The following is a 16,833-nucleotide window of genomic DNA, read 5'->3' on the forward strand; positions in this document are numbered from 1 at the left end:
CGCTAGGCGGCGCTGTAGTCGGAATTTTCGTAGATAATTACTGTCCGATTTTTCTTATTTCAGAACATACACCCTTCCTACTAATTATAAAAATAAATATTTTTAGCCAATGGAGGGTACGGTCATATTTTTTATCACGCGATTCCGGGAAGTTGACTTGTTGACTGACCTGTTAAAAAAAATCTCATTTAATGGACGATTTGCTTCAAATCTGGTGCATACGTATAACTTTTCCTAGGGTGTTACTTATAAACTTTATAATACATCTACATATATATTACATACATCTTAGAGCTAACTAATAAAGTAATTTCTGTCTGTAAGATGAATAATCAAAAATACCTTCTACTAGCATTCTTAAGACGTGGGATTAAACTAGACACCGCAGCAGCCAAACTGTGTTTGGAAAAATGATAAATGTATGACATAAATCGAAAATGTAAGAATATCAAGCATGAAGAGAAAATTACCAACACACTTGGTTACACAAAAAAGGCAAGCCATCAAGAAAACCAAAATCATATCAGCAGACAAGACAACGATAAATGACTGCACACAAGATACTTATTTATTGATGATGATGAACGCCAAAGGCGACTCTATACATTATGGTAAAAAAAAATAAGAGATGTATAGACGAAAAAAAAAAAACACATAAATTGCATTTGCGACAGATGGTCAGAACTTGAAATCAAATGAGCAATCAAATCACGTGCTGATCACGAAAAATTACTTCATTTAACACGGTACATTGCGCAGCGACTGCGACAGTTGAGAAGCGGGGCACACTTAACGCACAATTCAATTTTCAATTCTAATGTGATGTTGAATGTTCATAAGTGTGCGCAGGTGTCTGCTTTTGAATATAAATACGTACAAAGCGCGTTAAAGCAGAACTGTGAAAACGGACGCTATTGGCGTTTTGGCTACATTAGCATATTATCCACTATATATGCATCTGTGGCAATTTGAAAAAACAACTTATATCAAGTTAAGATAATAGCGATAAATTGCCTATGACTGCAAAGCTAACTGGATCTTATCATTGTGATTCCCATCCTTTTATAACAGCCATTTAGCGCTAGGATCATGAATTAATAAAAATAAGCCACCTGTAAAGAATTTCTGTTAAGAAGCCAAAGTATCTCTTTTATCTTTATTCGAGAAAGGTTGTTTTGTCAAATTTTCATAGATATGAGGTGCAACACAAATTGATTATTGAGCATACATACATACATATTTGCATAAGTAAGCATAAGAATCGCACGCACATCCATTCACATGTATGTACATAAGAACTTAATAGCTGTGGTTGCGGACCGTTAAATTTTCCATTTGCCGCTCTTTTTCATTGCATCTCTATATGAAATTTTTGTTATTGTATGGTGCTATTTGTTTGCAGTGAGCTTTTCGTTGTGGCCTGCTTTGTTGCATAAACAAATGTTGGAAATCAATCATGTTGGGCATCATGAAACTGAAAGAGTAATAATAATAAGCTAGGTGTAAGCAAACAAGCGACAGAAAACTTACTAGAACTTGATGTTATAACCAACTTATCTTTTTTCCTTTTTCTCTTCTTTCGTTTCTTCCTTCTAATACTCTTCACATCTTCTCATTTTTCATCATCTTGCTTTTCTTTCCTTTTTTCTCTACTTCATCTTCTCTGTCTCTACTTTTTCATCTTTCTCTACTTCTTCTTCTTTCTCTACTTCTTCTTCTTTCTCTATCCTCTTCTTTTTTATCTTTTTTCTTCTTTCTCTTATTTCTTCTTCTTTCTCTTTTTATTCTTCCTTTCCTTCTTTTCTTCTTCTCTCTCTTTTTCTTCTTCCTTTCCTTTTTTCTTCTTCTTTCTCTTATTCTTCTTCCTTTCCTTTTTTCTTCTTATTTTTTTCTTTTTCTTTTTTTCTCCTTTTTTACTTTATATAATTTCACTTCTTCGTCTTTCTCTTTTTTTCTTTTCCGCCCTTTTTTCTAGTTTGTCTGTTTTTTTTCTCCTATTTTATCTTCTACTTCCTCAATTTTCTTATCTCTTATTTCTATGTCACCTTAATTCTCTTATTTTTCCTTCCCTTACTTTTCTTTCTCTACATTTTATTCCTCTTTCACTTTTGTCTCTTCTTTCTCTTTCCCATACTTTTCTTATTCTTATTTTTATTTTTCTTCTTCTTTCTCTTCTTCCTCGACTATTTCCTTCATTTTCTTTTCTTGTTATTCCATTTTCTAATCTTCTTCCCTCATTTCTTTTCTCATATTCCTCTTCTAATTTTTTCATGTTTTCTTCTTGAATGCCCACTAGTTGAAGTTTTGCTGCCTTAGATTGGTTAAAGTTTTGGCCACTATTGCCCTTATAGCGGTATTGCTATTGCACCTATTTTGTTTGAAGATAGGCTGTGATAGCGCTGTTGCTATATGCCCCCATTTCCTTTTTCGTGCCCACCCGATGGAGATGGGTGATGCTAAGTTTGCGGCTGCATAAAGTCTATGAAATCGACTATTTATCGTATGTGTATGTATGCATGCACATCCATTCAAGTATTGTCACTCGGCAGTATCTCCGTGGACTCGTATAGCCGTTAATATCTACAACAACACACGTTAAAACATGTTCTTGTTACAAAGTGCAGAGCCTTCCAGTTTCGGTGACTAAACTTAAAACAAAATGTGTGAAACCACAACCAAAAGGGAAATAACAATGACGGCAAGAAAACAAAAGAAGCTGGGGGAAATCATAATTGAAAGCAATGCTTGGACGGATGTACTCGTACGAGTTATTATGTATGACTGCACAAGAAAGAAGCTCAACTGCTATGACCAGTGGACGGGAGTGTGAGTGAATGAAATAGGATGGATGGATGGATTGATGGCTGGATGGTTGCGTGGATGGCTGGAGGGATTTTATGCTACCTCTATGCAATTTGGCTTCATGTTTTTCCAATGTTTTGGTGTGAAAAGCCAGCAGCCAAAATAAATTGCACTTGACTTTGTGACGTTGCAGCCACAACATGTGTTATAAACGAAACTAAAAACGAAAGAAATATAAAAAAGCGGAATAAAAAAAGTACATCCATGCAAGGCTTAGAGTAAAACAAGCACAATGCGCGTGTGAATAAACTTCGGCAAGGGTAATTTTTTATTTTGTTTTGGCTGAAGAGTTGATATTTGTTAATACTGTCAGCTCTACCGCAACAATAATGTTAAAGTTGTATGGTGTTTCGGTGTTGCAACAAATGTGGCTGCACAAAAAGACATACAGCAACGCACACTGAAATGGAAACATGCGCATTTTGGTTTAAAATTTAGCTCAATTAACAAGCCAAGAATAAAATATAAAAGTTACATTAAAACTAAAAAACAAAAATCGTATTAATTTGAAAGTTTTAAATATTAGCTGTATTTCGTTGCTAACTAGTACAATTAGAACACTAGCTAGCTTACCGAATTGCATGGAAAGCAACAATAAAAAGTAATCGAGTTGAGTTGGCTAAGCGCTTTCAGTTGAAACCGCTTAGGTAATTGTCGACCTGATTGATAGTGTTGTATAGTGTTGCATATTCAAAAATAGGGCATTATTGCGAACGAGCGAATGAAATGAACATACGAATGTGTAGATAAACAAAAATAACAAACAGCGTGGCGGCAGGGTGACAAACATACAAACAAACACACGCATTTCATGTATTTTGTTTTTGTAATTCTCTGGTTGAGTGTCAAAAACATACTGCGCTAGAAGTAGAAATGTAATAGCAGCGAAAAAAAGTAACAATTAGCTGATAAACCTCCACCATCTGTATGGTTTTGGCATAATGAAACTGTTTAGCTAGTTGAAGCGTTTTCTTCGAGCTCGCTTGAAAAAAAAAATACACCTATTATAACAGATAGTCATTATGAGAATAGGCTTAAAGTTCGTAGTAGATAGTTTTTATATAAAAAAAATTAATCGGAAAAAATTCTTAACAAGCTGTTCAAAAAATAAAACAAATTTATTAAATTGAAAACTCCAAAAAAAAAACAAAAAATACTTATATTTTTAGTCCGAAAAAAATTGTTTTGCCCGGCATTAAAGAAAATAACAAAGAACAAAGCACAAAGCAAAAAACGAAATTATTTCCCAATTTAAGCGAATTTTTTCATATACATTTTCTTTTTTTCTGATTTTTATAATTTTTTTCTTTTTTAATGATTAATTTCGCTTATAAACTTTTTTTAATACATTTTTTAAGTTCTTTTTTTCTATTTTTTTTTTAATTTGTTATAACTTTTTTATTTTTATTTTTTAATTTGTTATAACATTTTTATTTTGTTTTTTTCGCTGCTTCTATTATTTTCCGCGCTTTTATTATTATTTTCTTTTTTTACTGTATAATTTTATTATTTTTTTTTCTTATGTATTTTTTTACTTATATTTTTTTAAATTATCCTTTTTTATTGTTTTTTAATAAAAATATGTCATTTTTTATTTGTAATTGGCATAGTTGGGGGTAGTGCACTAAATTTTGATTGCACTACACTTTCATTAGCATGACACTATATTGCAAAAATGTTGGTTAAATTAATAAAGAACACAGCAAAAAATCCTTTTACGAGGAGACAAACTTATTTCGCAATTTCAGCGAAATCGGTGAACAATTTTTTTCTACAATTTTTTTTTTTTTGATATTAAGCATCGCTTGTAAAGTTTTTAAGTTCTTTTTTTTTAACTTGTTAATATTTTTTTATTTTTATTTTTTCGCTGCTTTTATTATTACTTTTTACCATCGTTGTTTTGTATTATATAATTTTATTATTTTTTATACTCAGCTGAGCAGAGCTCACAGAATATATTGATTTTGTTCGCACAACGGTACCCCTTAACGGCATAAACTAATCGACATAGATATAGACCTCTATATATCAAATCTATATATCGAAAAAAGAAATTCATTTAGCCTTGTATCTTAATGAAATTTGGTATCTAAGTTCCTGGGCACTCATCTCAGATCGCTATTTAAAATGAACGAAATCGGACTACAACCACGCCCACTTTTTCGATATCGAAAATTTCGAAAAAACGGAAAAAGTGCGATAATTCATTACCAAAGACGGATAAAGCGATGAAACTTGGTAGGTAGGTTGACCTTATGAAATTAGTAAAATTTTGGACAATGGGCGTGGCACCGCCCACTTTTAAAAGAAGGCAATTTAAAAGTTTTTCAAGCTGTAATTTGGCAGCTGAGTATATAATATTCGGTTACACCCGAACTTAGCCTTCCTTACTTGTTTTAATCAATCTTCTTCTTGCGTAGCTGGTGACTATTATAACTTTTTATTATTTTATTCGTATGAGTATTTTTTTATCTTAAATTTTTTTTTGAATTTTTTTTTTGTCTTGTACTATTATTTCTTTGTTATTAAGTTTTAATTCAAACCCCTTTTTTTAATTTAAAGTTTTATTTTTTACTTTTTTTTAATTTTTTTTATTTATTTTTAAAATTTTTTTTAGATATTTTTTTCTATTTTTTATTTTATATTATTTTATTTTTTTTTTATCCCTTATTTGTTTTAAATTTTTTTTTGTTTGATTTATTTTATACGATTATTTAATGGAAAATTCTTAGTAAAGAATAAGTAATCACAATTATCAAGCAACTCAATTTTAATTTTGGTGCTAATTAACCGGAGCTGCTTTCAAATTTTAGGACCCCTGTTTTTATTGTCGCGCCTGTATATCTACTGAGTTTCTATTTTTATTGTTGTTGCAATATGCAACAATATGTTGTTCCATGCACGGCTGAGCACCCCAGTTATAGTAAAAAGCTAAACACAATTATAGAAAATGAAAACAGCAACAAAAAATAACAAAAACAAGTAAAAACAGCATAAAAACTATAAATTTCACCAAATGTTTGCTTTAATTAAAATAAGACAAGCGCACAAGCATTAATAGTGAATGAAGTTTTGGCTGAATGCGGCAAGTGTACCAGCAATAAAGGCAAAAGGTGGCAAACTGCTGAAATGAAACCACACAAGCGCCGCAAAGAAGCAACAAGAGAGAAACAACAGAAACGTTGCAAACAAAACAAAAAAATATTTGAGCCGCAAAAACCGCATAGAAAGCCAACATAAAGTTGAGAATTTATATTTTCAAAATTTACTACGATGGCCGCATGCAACAACTGAAATTCACAAAAAAAGAAAAAATAGGACCCAATAGTCGCAGTAAAATAATTGGTGTAGCAGACAAACACAAAAAAAAACAAAAATACAAAAAGGCCATACAGCTACTTAAGCCTATATTGCGCCGCTGAAGGGCTATCTGCCCAGTATATGTGGTCAGACGTGTTTTATTGTTTGAGAAAATGTAATACAATGACCATTTGGTGTGGCCATTCGCATCTTTTTACCACCATCCATGATGCATGCAACATCACAATCATTATATACAGTACATATATTTATAAAATAGACAAGAGCCACATATGAGTTGTTAAATTTTTAACACATCATTCTTTTGTCGGCTGTTTTATTCATGAACATGAATTTTGCTATCGACCCAACTTGATGTGTAGACAAATGTGCTGATTTATCATTCGGTAGTCCGTCGCGGTTTGCCGCATTGTCATAAGCATCGCCGTTGATTGTGTGAAAATGTGCGAGCTTCCTGTCAGACGAGTTAAATGTGCTTATTTGCAATTGATTTATATTAACTTATCTGGTGTCTGGTGTCTGGTTTTCGTTTTTAATTTTTTTTAATTCTGTGCAAGTGCCACAATTAACATTTTTCTTACCTTGAATTTATCCAATGGCCTAGACGAACTTCTTGCTGCATACCACAAATATTGCAAGTTATCAAGTGCAGAAGAGAGAGTCATTTGCGAATTAGCTGCTTGATTTTGTTCGCTAGCTTTCTTCAACTTTAAGAGTGGGAAAAGAAAGAAAAGCCATAAAGAAGAAAAGCTGGATCTAAAGGTCGAGGGTTTCTAACTATTGAGTTTAACTAATTAAAAAAAATGTCAGCCAAATTTTTTCCCCCCGCTTCTCACAATTTTCTTTTGCTTTTCTCTTTCAGTTTTTTGCTCCTCTCCACTCCTATCATTTTCATTTCTTCTACTCTTACAATACCTCAACTACTTAAATAATAATTAAATATTCACTCTGAATAAAACCCAAAAAATAATTCTTAGCTTTTGTCTTTTATTGCACAAGTCAGAAATAAAAATCAATATCCGTTCAGGGTTTATTTCTTGTTTAGGTCGTATGCCTATCGAATCATGTCGGAATCATTTTGGGATGTTTTTTCTCGCGATCAATAAGGTTTCGCCATCTGACTTTTTTGTACAAATTTCAGGATCAGATCGGGAAAGTTTAAAGATCACTGTGGCACTGTTCCGTGATTATTTTCGGGACCATATCGGGAAAATTTTAGTATTGTTCTCTAGATCGCCTCAGCCCAATAATGAGATTACTTACTGATCATTCTCTGCTTATTTTGTTTGAAATAATTTCGAAGGACATTTCGTTCGTTTTCGAAATTATCTGCAAATAGTCCCGGAACAATATCGAAAACAAGTTCAAATAAGTTTCGTACTATTCCGGAAACAATCCCGAAACGATCTGGAAATAGTTCCGAATTAATTACGAAATGATCCCGAAATAATATCGAATACAATTCGAAATTACTGCGAAATAGTCCCCAGATGATCGCAAAATAGTTCGGAACTAACCCCGAAACGAATGCTTAATAGTTGAAAAAATAATCCTGAAGCAATCCCGTAATAGTTCCAATTGATGCAAAACGAATACCTAAATGGTCCCAAAGGAGTTCCGATTCCTAAATAATATAAAGATGTTCCCTGAAGTATAACAGTACTGAAAGGAACGTAATTGATCCATGACTTTCCAAAATCTACAGATGGTATCTAAATAATCCTAAAGTTATGCCTAAATTAGTTATATAAATTACTTCAATTTGTCCCAGAATTAATCCCAAAACTATACCAAAAGTATTTGAAACGAGTCCCAACAGACTCGCGAATTTATTTCAAAAACAATAAGGAAACTATCCCAAAACGATCGCCAAATGATGGTGTAATAGTCTCGAAAACCCGTTATGATCGCAAAACAGTTCCTTAATGAACCCGAAACTGTTAAGAAGTGATCCCAACACGATTCCCTACATGAGACAACGATATGAAGCTAAAATAAAACTTGACGTGTCTCATTAAAAAATGTTTATTATTCTTTCAGACTATTAGCGTGCTGAATTTCATACAAATGTCGTTGCGGTATTATTGAGCTTCAAAGCCAAGTATCTGGACATCCAGGTATACGAACTCAGAAAAGTCTCAAAGTGATACCGAAATGGTTCCGGTAAAAATTCCAAAATAGTCCCGAAGTGACTAGTGCTCTCTACGAAACGCTTTCATACGCTGTTATTCTTTTAAATCTTAAGTATGTAAATGTGAATCAAAGCTAAGTAGCAAATTCAATTTACCGCATTTTAAATAAACATTTTGCTTGCATATTTTTTTATTGCTTGCATGAAGTTATGAACTCTTAATCCTTAGATGTATTTTATTTACTGGTCACATTCCATTTCATATGCATACCATTGCATATTGTTGAAATAACTGTATAGCAAACATCATTCAACCAGTGTGCCACGCCTCGGATGGTACTCAATTTCTAAATCTCATAATACTCTTATTTCCTCAATCGGATGTTGTTTTTTTTAGTACATGAAATTGCCAATATAGCAATAGATGGGTGCTTTCGTAGTTGATTGCATTGATAGCAGATTCAAATGCGCACAGATCAATGGAGCTTTCAAATAATTATGCTGTTCTTGTTGTTTTTTGCCGATTAGTTTGTTTGTATTTGCATATGAATTAATGCAAGATATGCAGCAATAAAATTTTAAGATGATTGGGCTATTCTTTACATGAACTTCTGACCCCTTTTTATATATATACTTTTTTTCATCGCACAAATTCTATTGAGAATATTGTTCAATAAAAAAATTTTGTTTAGTGTTGTTATTTATTTTTGTTTCCTCTAATTGCTCTTCTTATTTCCATTTTTTTATTATTTTATACACATTTTTTTAAATTAAAATTTTTGCTTTTTTGTCTTACCATATATATTCTATTTTACTCTCTTTTACTGTTTTTTTTTTGTTTTGCTTGTTTTTTCGAATTTGGTCAGGTTAAAGGTTATAGTCATGTCTCCAGCTCCCGGGGATTGGACTAGTTGCCCGGCCCAGTTTTCTGCTACTTTACAGCTGTCGCTGGCGTCGGATCGCTCCTTTTCGCGCCTAAATGGTACCTACTTCTATGAGGAAGTGGTAAATTATTCTCCTTTCCTGTAACATGCTCCTCACAAGCTGGGTTTAGCTTAGACGATTCTCTGCGTTGGATTAATGTGATAGCTGCTCGGTACTGGGCTAAGCCGCCTGTTATCCTCAACTTTCACTGGCCTTGATTTTTTCACACGTGAGCCAAAGGTATAATAGATAGTCTCCTAAAATGTTAGGCCGATAAAAGGGTACTCTGCGAGAAAATTTTTTAAATCATCGACATACAAAATTAAAAAAATTCACAGCGAACATTTGTTGGTAAACTTAATAATCAAATCCAGTATTTCTATAAATAATCACGAAAACTTTTAAGATTAAAGCACTGTTCACTTAACTGCAACACATTTTCAAAGTTCAAACCTTTTCCGCGCAACAATCAGAACACATTACTTTGCAAAGTAACTTTCAACTTGCAGTAAAATTTAATTAGCAAAAAAAAAAAATGATGTTAAATTTGCAGTAAAACTTTAAATAGAGGTGAGATAAGGCTTAATACATACATTTATACGATATGTATTCACAAAAGGATGATAACGGTAAGTATAGTAGACAACGCCCACCATTGGCGTGAAGTAATGCGATAATCATGAATATTTAAGAAGATTGAGCGAATCAAGTAAGTAAATAAGTATATTACAAATGGGATGAACCGAATTCGTAGCGAAGGAAATGTAAGAGATTGGGAAAAAGATGGCCTTAAAATATGTAGCAGTTAAATGGAAGTAAAAGCTATCAGGTTTTTGTTAACAAATTATATAAAGTAAGTACAATATTTTAAACAAAAACAAGTGCTTTCAGCAGCAATTCGGTTGAGCCATAAAAAGGGTCATTCGACCACAAATTTTATTCATTAGTAAGTGGAAATTTGTGTTAAAATGTCCTTGGAAAATTTTGCTACTAAGAAGTTGAGTGTAGAGAAATTTAGTGTAAAATTAATATTAATGTGAAAAAATTAGAAAAAAAATAAGGCGAAGAAGTAAACGTTGTCCTTCTGGCTTTTTTGCTGTACTTATTTCCAATTAGCATTTTACAAGGAGATACAGTTATGCAAAAATATACTACAAAATTGATTAGTCTTTTTACTCAACTGCCAAGATGATAACGTTGAATAAATTGGAATGTCCCAAATAAAAAACAAAATTATCTAGAAACTAACGAGCTTTTGTAAATTTCTGCAATTTCTTATACTTGAGTACCGCACATTTCTATGAATGCTTTTAGTGTGGCTTGAGGTGCACTCAGCATTATTGCGTAGGCTGTTCGTTATTACATTGGTTATTCATGAAAGGAATGCAGGAATGTTGTATCGTCCACGCCCTAGAAATTTTAAGCACTTTTTTACACGCTTTTTGTATGCAAAATATGATCCCGATAATCCTTTACATTCAACGAACACTCAATTTAGCAGCGTTAGTACACTGTGTGTGGGTTGAATACTTGAAGTGACATAAAATATTGATAAAAAAAAATGAGGAAATATGAATAAGATAAAGTACAAAACTAGAAAAAATTTAATAACGACAAAATCTGTTGGCAAGTTCTTGGTATTCCTCAAAAAGATATGAAGGAAAAACATCAGGTGCAACTTTTAGAGAAGGTAATGAAGTAAGCGTTGAAAATCAGTCATAAGATATTATCGATACCTTTTTGATAATAGTTGTAAGATTTAAGCAGGTATATGTAAAAAATTGTGAAATAAAGGGTGTGCTCGAGCTATAGTTCTTGCAGCAGTGGTACTTTTTATGACAGAGCATCACGTTCATCGCCAAAGTTTGAGCGCCGCTCGTTGAATGAAATGCTGACAATTTATTCATCACCATTAGCAAATAAAACGTAACATACAGTTTTCGACTAGGCTAATGCAGCACACTATCAGCTAGAGTATCTGCAACACTCCATCAATTAAGCAACACCCTAGCAATACTGCTGTTATTATTTGGCGGTTCGAACACTCCCAGAAGTCCTCGATTTTTACGGCTTATCGATATTTTTCCGTAGTTTGTTTATACTTTTTCGATAACTTTTACTTAAGTCTAGCGGACTCGCAAAGTTTGAAAAAAAATTTTAGGAGCTTAATAATTCTCATCTGCTTAAGCAATTTTAGAAACTTTTCTGTACTAAATTAGAAACTTCTGAAGTAAGCATCTAAAATCGGCCATAAAAGTAATCGAAATATCGAACACATCACCGATATCTTTTCGATTACAGTTAAACATTCAAATGAGAATATGGGAAAAATAGTAGTCAAATTAAAATATCGACTTTGTTCGATAGCTCTTACATAGGTTTAAGCGGTTTAATTAAATTTTGGAGATTTACCGATAAAGAACATTGGCTTATTTCCATATGGATACATCGAGGTTTTCCTACGATAATTCTTGACTTATTCCTAAATGAACATTTGACTTAATGTTTTTCACAAATATATAAATCATAAATGCATCGCGATAACTGCTTATTACTTTACAATTTCCTAGGAACAATTGCGAACTTATCAATTAATTAAAAAAAAAATTACGAGTGAATTTTTTTGTTGTTAAATTTAAATTTTAGAGATGATTTTTGAAATTTGACTAGAATATTGTAACGAATTTAGTTAAACTACGCTTATTTCACACCTTCTTCTAACGTTCGAATCACTAAACTGTTGAATAAATAAATCCACTATTCAATAATGCAAAATGGCCTTTATTAAAGTACTTCACAATAACACTGATACTTCACAACCAATAGCTTGCGTAAATCAAACTGACTGCAGATTACTCAGCTTCTGCTGCTTTTATACTCTCTGCCCAAATGTCTAGACGCTTCTTCGTCTAGAATCATCTACCTGGTCAACAGCCATACGCGCATGTATTTGTAGTGTGTAACCATATGCGTGTGTATATGTGAGCGAAGTAGTAGCTGATGATGACATGCGTCTGTATCTCTCTGATGCGTGTATATATGTGTGTACATGATTATTAATTTGTTTACGTGCATACAAATATGGCAGCTTGCTTTATTGTTGTTGTGGCTTTATTTACTTAGTATCAGATTAGTGATGTGAGAATCACTTAGTGTCACTAATATTCGTCACAATATATATATTATCAAACGGTATGTTAAAGTTTTGAATAAATGTTTCACATAATTTCATTTAAGTTTATTTTATACTTTTGTATATTTTTTAAATTTATTTTTTATTATTTTTTATTTTTCCCCTTTTTTTGTTTATTTTTATTCCTTTTAATTTAAACTTAATTTTTAATTTGTATTCTTTTTATTTATTTTATTTTTTTTTTTATTTTACTTTTTTTAATTTGTTTTCTGTTTGATTTATTTTTTCTTTTCGTGTCTTATTTTTTTTTAATTTTTTTTTAATTTTTTTATTATTTTATTTTTTTTTATTTTTTATTTAATTTTTAGTTCGATATCGATAAAGTCCGACTTCATTCGTTTTTACTCTGAGCGGCTCATACGTAATTCCAGTTTTTTCAGCTCTGAACTAGTCCTAGTAATACAAAAGGAGGAAGGTGTTGTCTTTTCGGCGTCTAAATCAATACATGAAGTGCTCATGTAAGCGGTTTGCAGCAATACTAGAGGAAAAGGAATAGTCGACAAATTTGATTTCAAGTTAGAAATTTAAATTCAACTTATTTCAGTCTTGATGTCGAAGAATCCTGATACTTTATGTACCTCATATAGAGTGAAGAAATTTAGCATGGCCTGCTGCCAATGTTCTTTGCAAAACAAAAAATTGTATTGACGAATATTGAATTTTTCTAGACACTTTGTATATGAACGAAATACAAATAAAGAACATCAAACTTTCATATTACACATCATTGCTACAGCCCTACAACAACAATGAGCGCAGCTGTTAAAGTTTGCAAAAAAATAGTTGAAGATCAAAAGTTGAAAGAGTTCATGGCGACTTTGTTATTGTGCAGTTTTATATTTACAACACATTTTAAATTTTTTCATACATAAAATATGTAAGTATGTATTTGTTGATCTTATTATTGCAGTTGTTGAACTTCTTGGCATTGTGGTATAGGCATATTGTACAAGGAAGTGTATGTGTAAGGTATGTCTGTGTGTGGGTAGTATTGCAATGAGTGTTGCATTTCATGGCAAGCAACATCTCGTTAACGCTCGTATGCTGCAACGTAGACAGCCTGCAGCTGTTGCTCTTGCCGGTGCAGTTGCACTTGAAAAGTTTGTAAAACTCAAATTGTTGTTTGGAGAGCCGCTAGTGACTGCACAAATTCCATATTTGTTTTCAATGTTATAGGTTTTTTTGGTTTGGCTGTGTGCTTAGTTTGGATTGAAATTGTGAGGAGGATACTTTCAACTGTCCGCAAAGCAGAGAAGTGGTGGGTAGGAGCATTGTTCTTTCTGTTATTATTTTCTTACCATCCAAACATAATATGGCATTCTAACGTGCATATTTTCGTTTTATAAAACCACTATAAAGAATTACAATACATGAAATCCACAAAATGTATGGAGACAGTTGTTTATAAATAAGTACATTTTTGATTGTTATTGCTGCTGGCAAAGAGTGCAATTTTGTATTTAGAATATATATTTGGAAGTGTATCTTAAGTATTTGTATTAAAGTTATCAGTTACTTGGCTACGAGAATCCATTCAAATTGCGGCTTACCTGCACGAATGACCAAGACAGTAGTTGTTGTTGCACTGCTACAACAACAACAACCAACACAATAGTGATTTGTCGTTGTTGAAGAATCAGACAAGTGGAAAAACCCTCACGTAGATGAAGTTGTAGCAATGTAATATTAGTACATACAAACCTGGAAATAGAGAGAAGAGAAAAACTGTGATGAGATATTGTTGTATGAACGAGTAAAATATATTGTAATAATAAATTGTAAGATTATTGTAAAAATTAAATATAATTGGAAATTCAAGTGCGCTTTTGTTATTTATTAGGGTAATACTAGAAAAAGACAAATCTTCAGTAAAGATAAAACTCAACTTTACGAATGCATTATACCGAGATACAGCTGTGATCATGAAAATAGCAGATAAATTTATTAACACATTTTATGAGTTATTTTTATGCTTTGATTTATTTTTGCTAATTTAAAAAAATAAATTTATAAAAAATAACGAAAGATATTCAAACCAGTTGGTTTTCGCAAATTGGAGAAGCTTTCGAAAATCTTCATAAGAACTTCGAAATTTATATAACAAATTTTTAATAACTTTTTGAGTAAGCAGTTTTGTAGTAAAATTAATTTTGATGATTAATGATATGCAAAAAAAATTGTTCGCAAACAGTTTTTAATATTCCACACGAATTTCAAAATTTTTCTTAATATTTTCAAACACATATTTAATTTTCGAAAACGTTTTCAATTTTTTTTAAATCAACACAAACAAATAAAACAATAAAACAACTGATCCAATTCGCAATTCGGAGCCATATCGCTTTAATTTATTATTTAACGAAAATTATGGAAAAATGTTAAAAATTTGTTGATCGAAATTTGAAAAACCACTTTAGAAAATAATTCGGATGCTTAGCAAAAATTAATAGAGACTCAGTTTTGCGGGGAGCGTAGATCTTCTACCATTCGTCATCTCTTGGTACAAATTGCTTAGAGAGCACCAAAATACAATATGTCATCTGACGAAAACTTCGAGTATGTTGCTCATCTCTGATGCCGCTGAGTTGAATTTCATTAGGAGTTTATCATACGATGAGTATAACCTTTCGAGATTTTGTGACTGCGGAATGAGTGCGAATTTTAGAGCGTTATCCATCTTTCACACCGAACGTTCTGGGTTCAAGAACCGGCCGAAACAACATACAATTTTTTTTATTGCTATTACAATTTAAATTCTATTTTCAACACTTCTTGGGGATGAAATTCACAATATTTTGGTTTTTATATAAAACAGCACCACGAAATACAGTTTTGACACCAATACTTTGTGCAAAGTTCGTTAGAGCCCTCTATCATGTGAGAGTTAACAGTCTGTTTACCACAGAGTTTTCTCCTGTATTTCCCCGGTTCTTCCTCCAGGTGTATTTAGACTTGACCGTCTTTTAGACTTGACCATAATCGTGAATTCCACCAGGCGATCTCTTTAAAGGAATACGAGGATGGGGCAGGTGGAGAAATTACATATCCCCGTCATGAGAATAGAGCTCGAGTTCTAACGAGCGTGGCGATATTGGTCCTTGCATATTAAGTCACGCCAGTAATTCCTCTTTCTTGACAACTCACGCCAATTGAAAGATACAATTTTCTTCCTCCTTTGTCTCATTTGCTTCGTGGGCCTGAGCATTTTCATACATTCACATAACATGACCTATCCTCCGAGGCCTTAAACAAATTACCAGACGAGCACAAGGGCAAAAAGATATTCGTATCTAGGAGGAGCCCAACAAATCCAATATCCCCGCGGTAATAAAGCGAAATCCACCGACCCAGTGACTCGAGGAGTCAAAAAATTTAGTCAAAAGACTCCTAATAGCCTTAACACTCCCCACAACCATCGGATAGTGTCATGTCAACATCGTTCTCAGCTTGGCCCAATTTGTTTCCTGATTTTCGGAATTTCTATTTCCCTTAGTAGGAAATCTGTCTTGTAAAAAGCAGAAATTCGTCGTTTTGTGGCAGAAATCTTGCTTATAAAAATTATATTTGAAGAAATTAGTTTTTGTGATTTTATTATTTCCCAACGCTTAACCATTCAATTGTGACTATACTCTACACCGACTACCGGGGCCTTTCTCTCAATTTTCTTCGCGTATTATTAAGTACCACTTGAGAGTTTGGAAATAAAGTGGTTCTATTATTAACAACCAATCATTTTTATTATTATCGATAAAAAATTGTATAAAAGGAAATTCGCGAAACTTGCACACATTTTCACCACTTCAAATCTGTTGCCAAACGGCCACGCCTAAGAGCAAGCGCCATCTCAAAAAAAAATACACTCCCCCACTTCCCCTAGTTTGCTTGCCACATTTTAATTATTTTTATTTGCAACACTCAACAGTTTCATAAATAATTTCAAATGGGACTTCAATGCAGTAACGTCGAAACGCTCATTTGAAAAAGTCAAGCAAGCCTACAATTAGAGTTGTGCTTTTTCGCTCATTTCAGAGATTCGAACCTTTCGTTCTTTTTCTGATGAACGAACAAGTTGTTCTTTTTGTTCATTTGTTCTTTTTTTTCAAGCAAATTTGTTCACTGCTGCTTGCCCCGCGGAAAAAGCCAACAAGTATAGATGAGGGTGTGTATGCAGCAATGCTTTGTGTAGGTATATTTAAATGTGTTATGAATAAATAAGTTAATATATATATATATGTATAATAGGGCGGGTCGATTTAAAAATCGCTCATTGCTCTGTGAAAATCGTATTCTAGGGATCAAAATAAGAAACTTTGCCGAAGGAACCATACCTCTAAAACGAATTCTGATGTCCCCTCCTTTGGGTCGAACTTTTGGGTAGGGGCAATTTCAATTCTACCTGCTG

General features: G+C 32.6%; 1 protein-coding gene across 6 annotated transcripts in view; it reads right to left on the reverse strand.

Moving 5' to 3' along the window:
* The window catches only part of fwd (phosphatidylinositol 4-kinase beta fwd), a 351,706-nt gene that overhangs the window by 223,131 nt on the left and 111,742 nt on the right, over window positions 1-16,833 (reverse strand). The window contains exon 2 of one of the 6 annotated variants that reach the window (XM_067789775.1): window positions 13,982-14,132. The exons of the other annotated variants lie outside the window; for them this stretch is intronic. The gene's annotated coding sequence lies outside the window, so the exon portion shown is untranslated. The remainder of the gene's footprint in view (window positions 1-13,981; window positions 14,133-16,833) is intronic. 6 annotated transcript variants of the gene reach the window in all.

The sequence above is a fragment of the Eurosta solidaginis genome, chromosome 5 (genome assembly GCF_040869045.1).
Source record: "Eurosta solidaginis isolate ZX-2024a chromosome 5, ASM4086904v1, whole genome shotgun sequence".
In the NCBI taxonomy this organism is placed as follows: domain Eukaryota; kingdom Metazoa; phylum Arthropoda; class Insecta; order Diptera; family Tephritidae; genus Eurosta; species Eurosta solidaginis.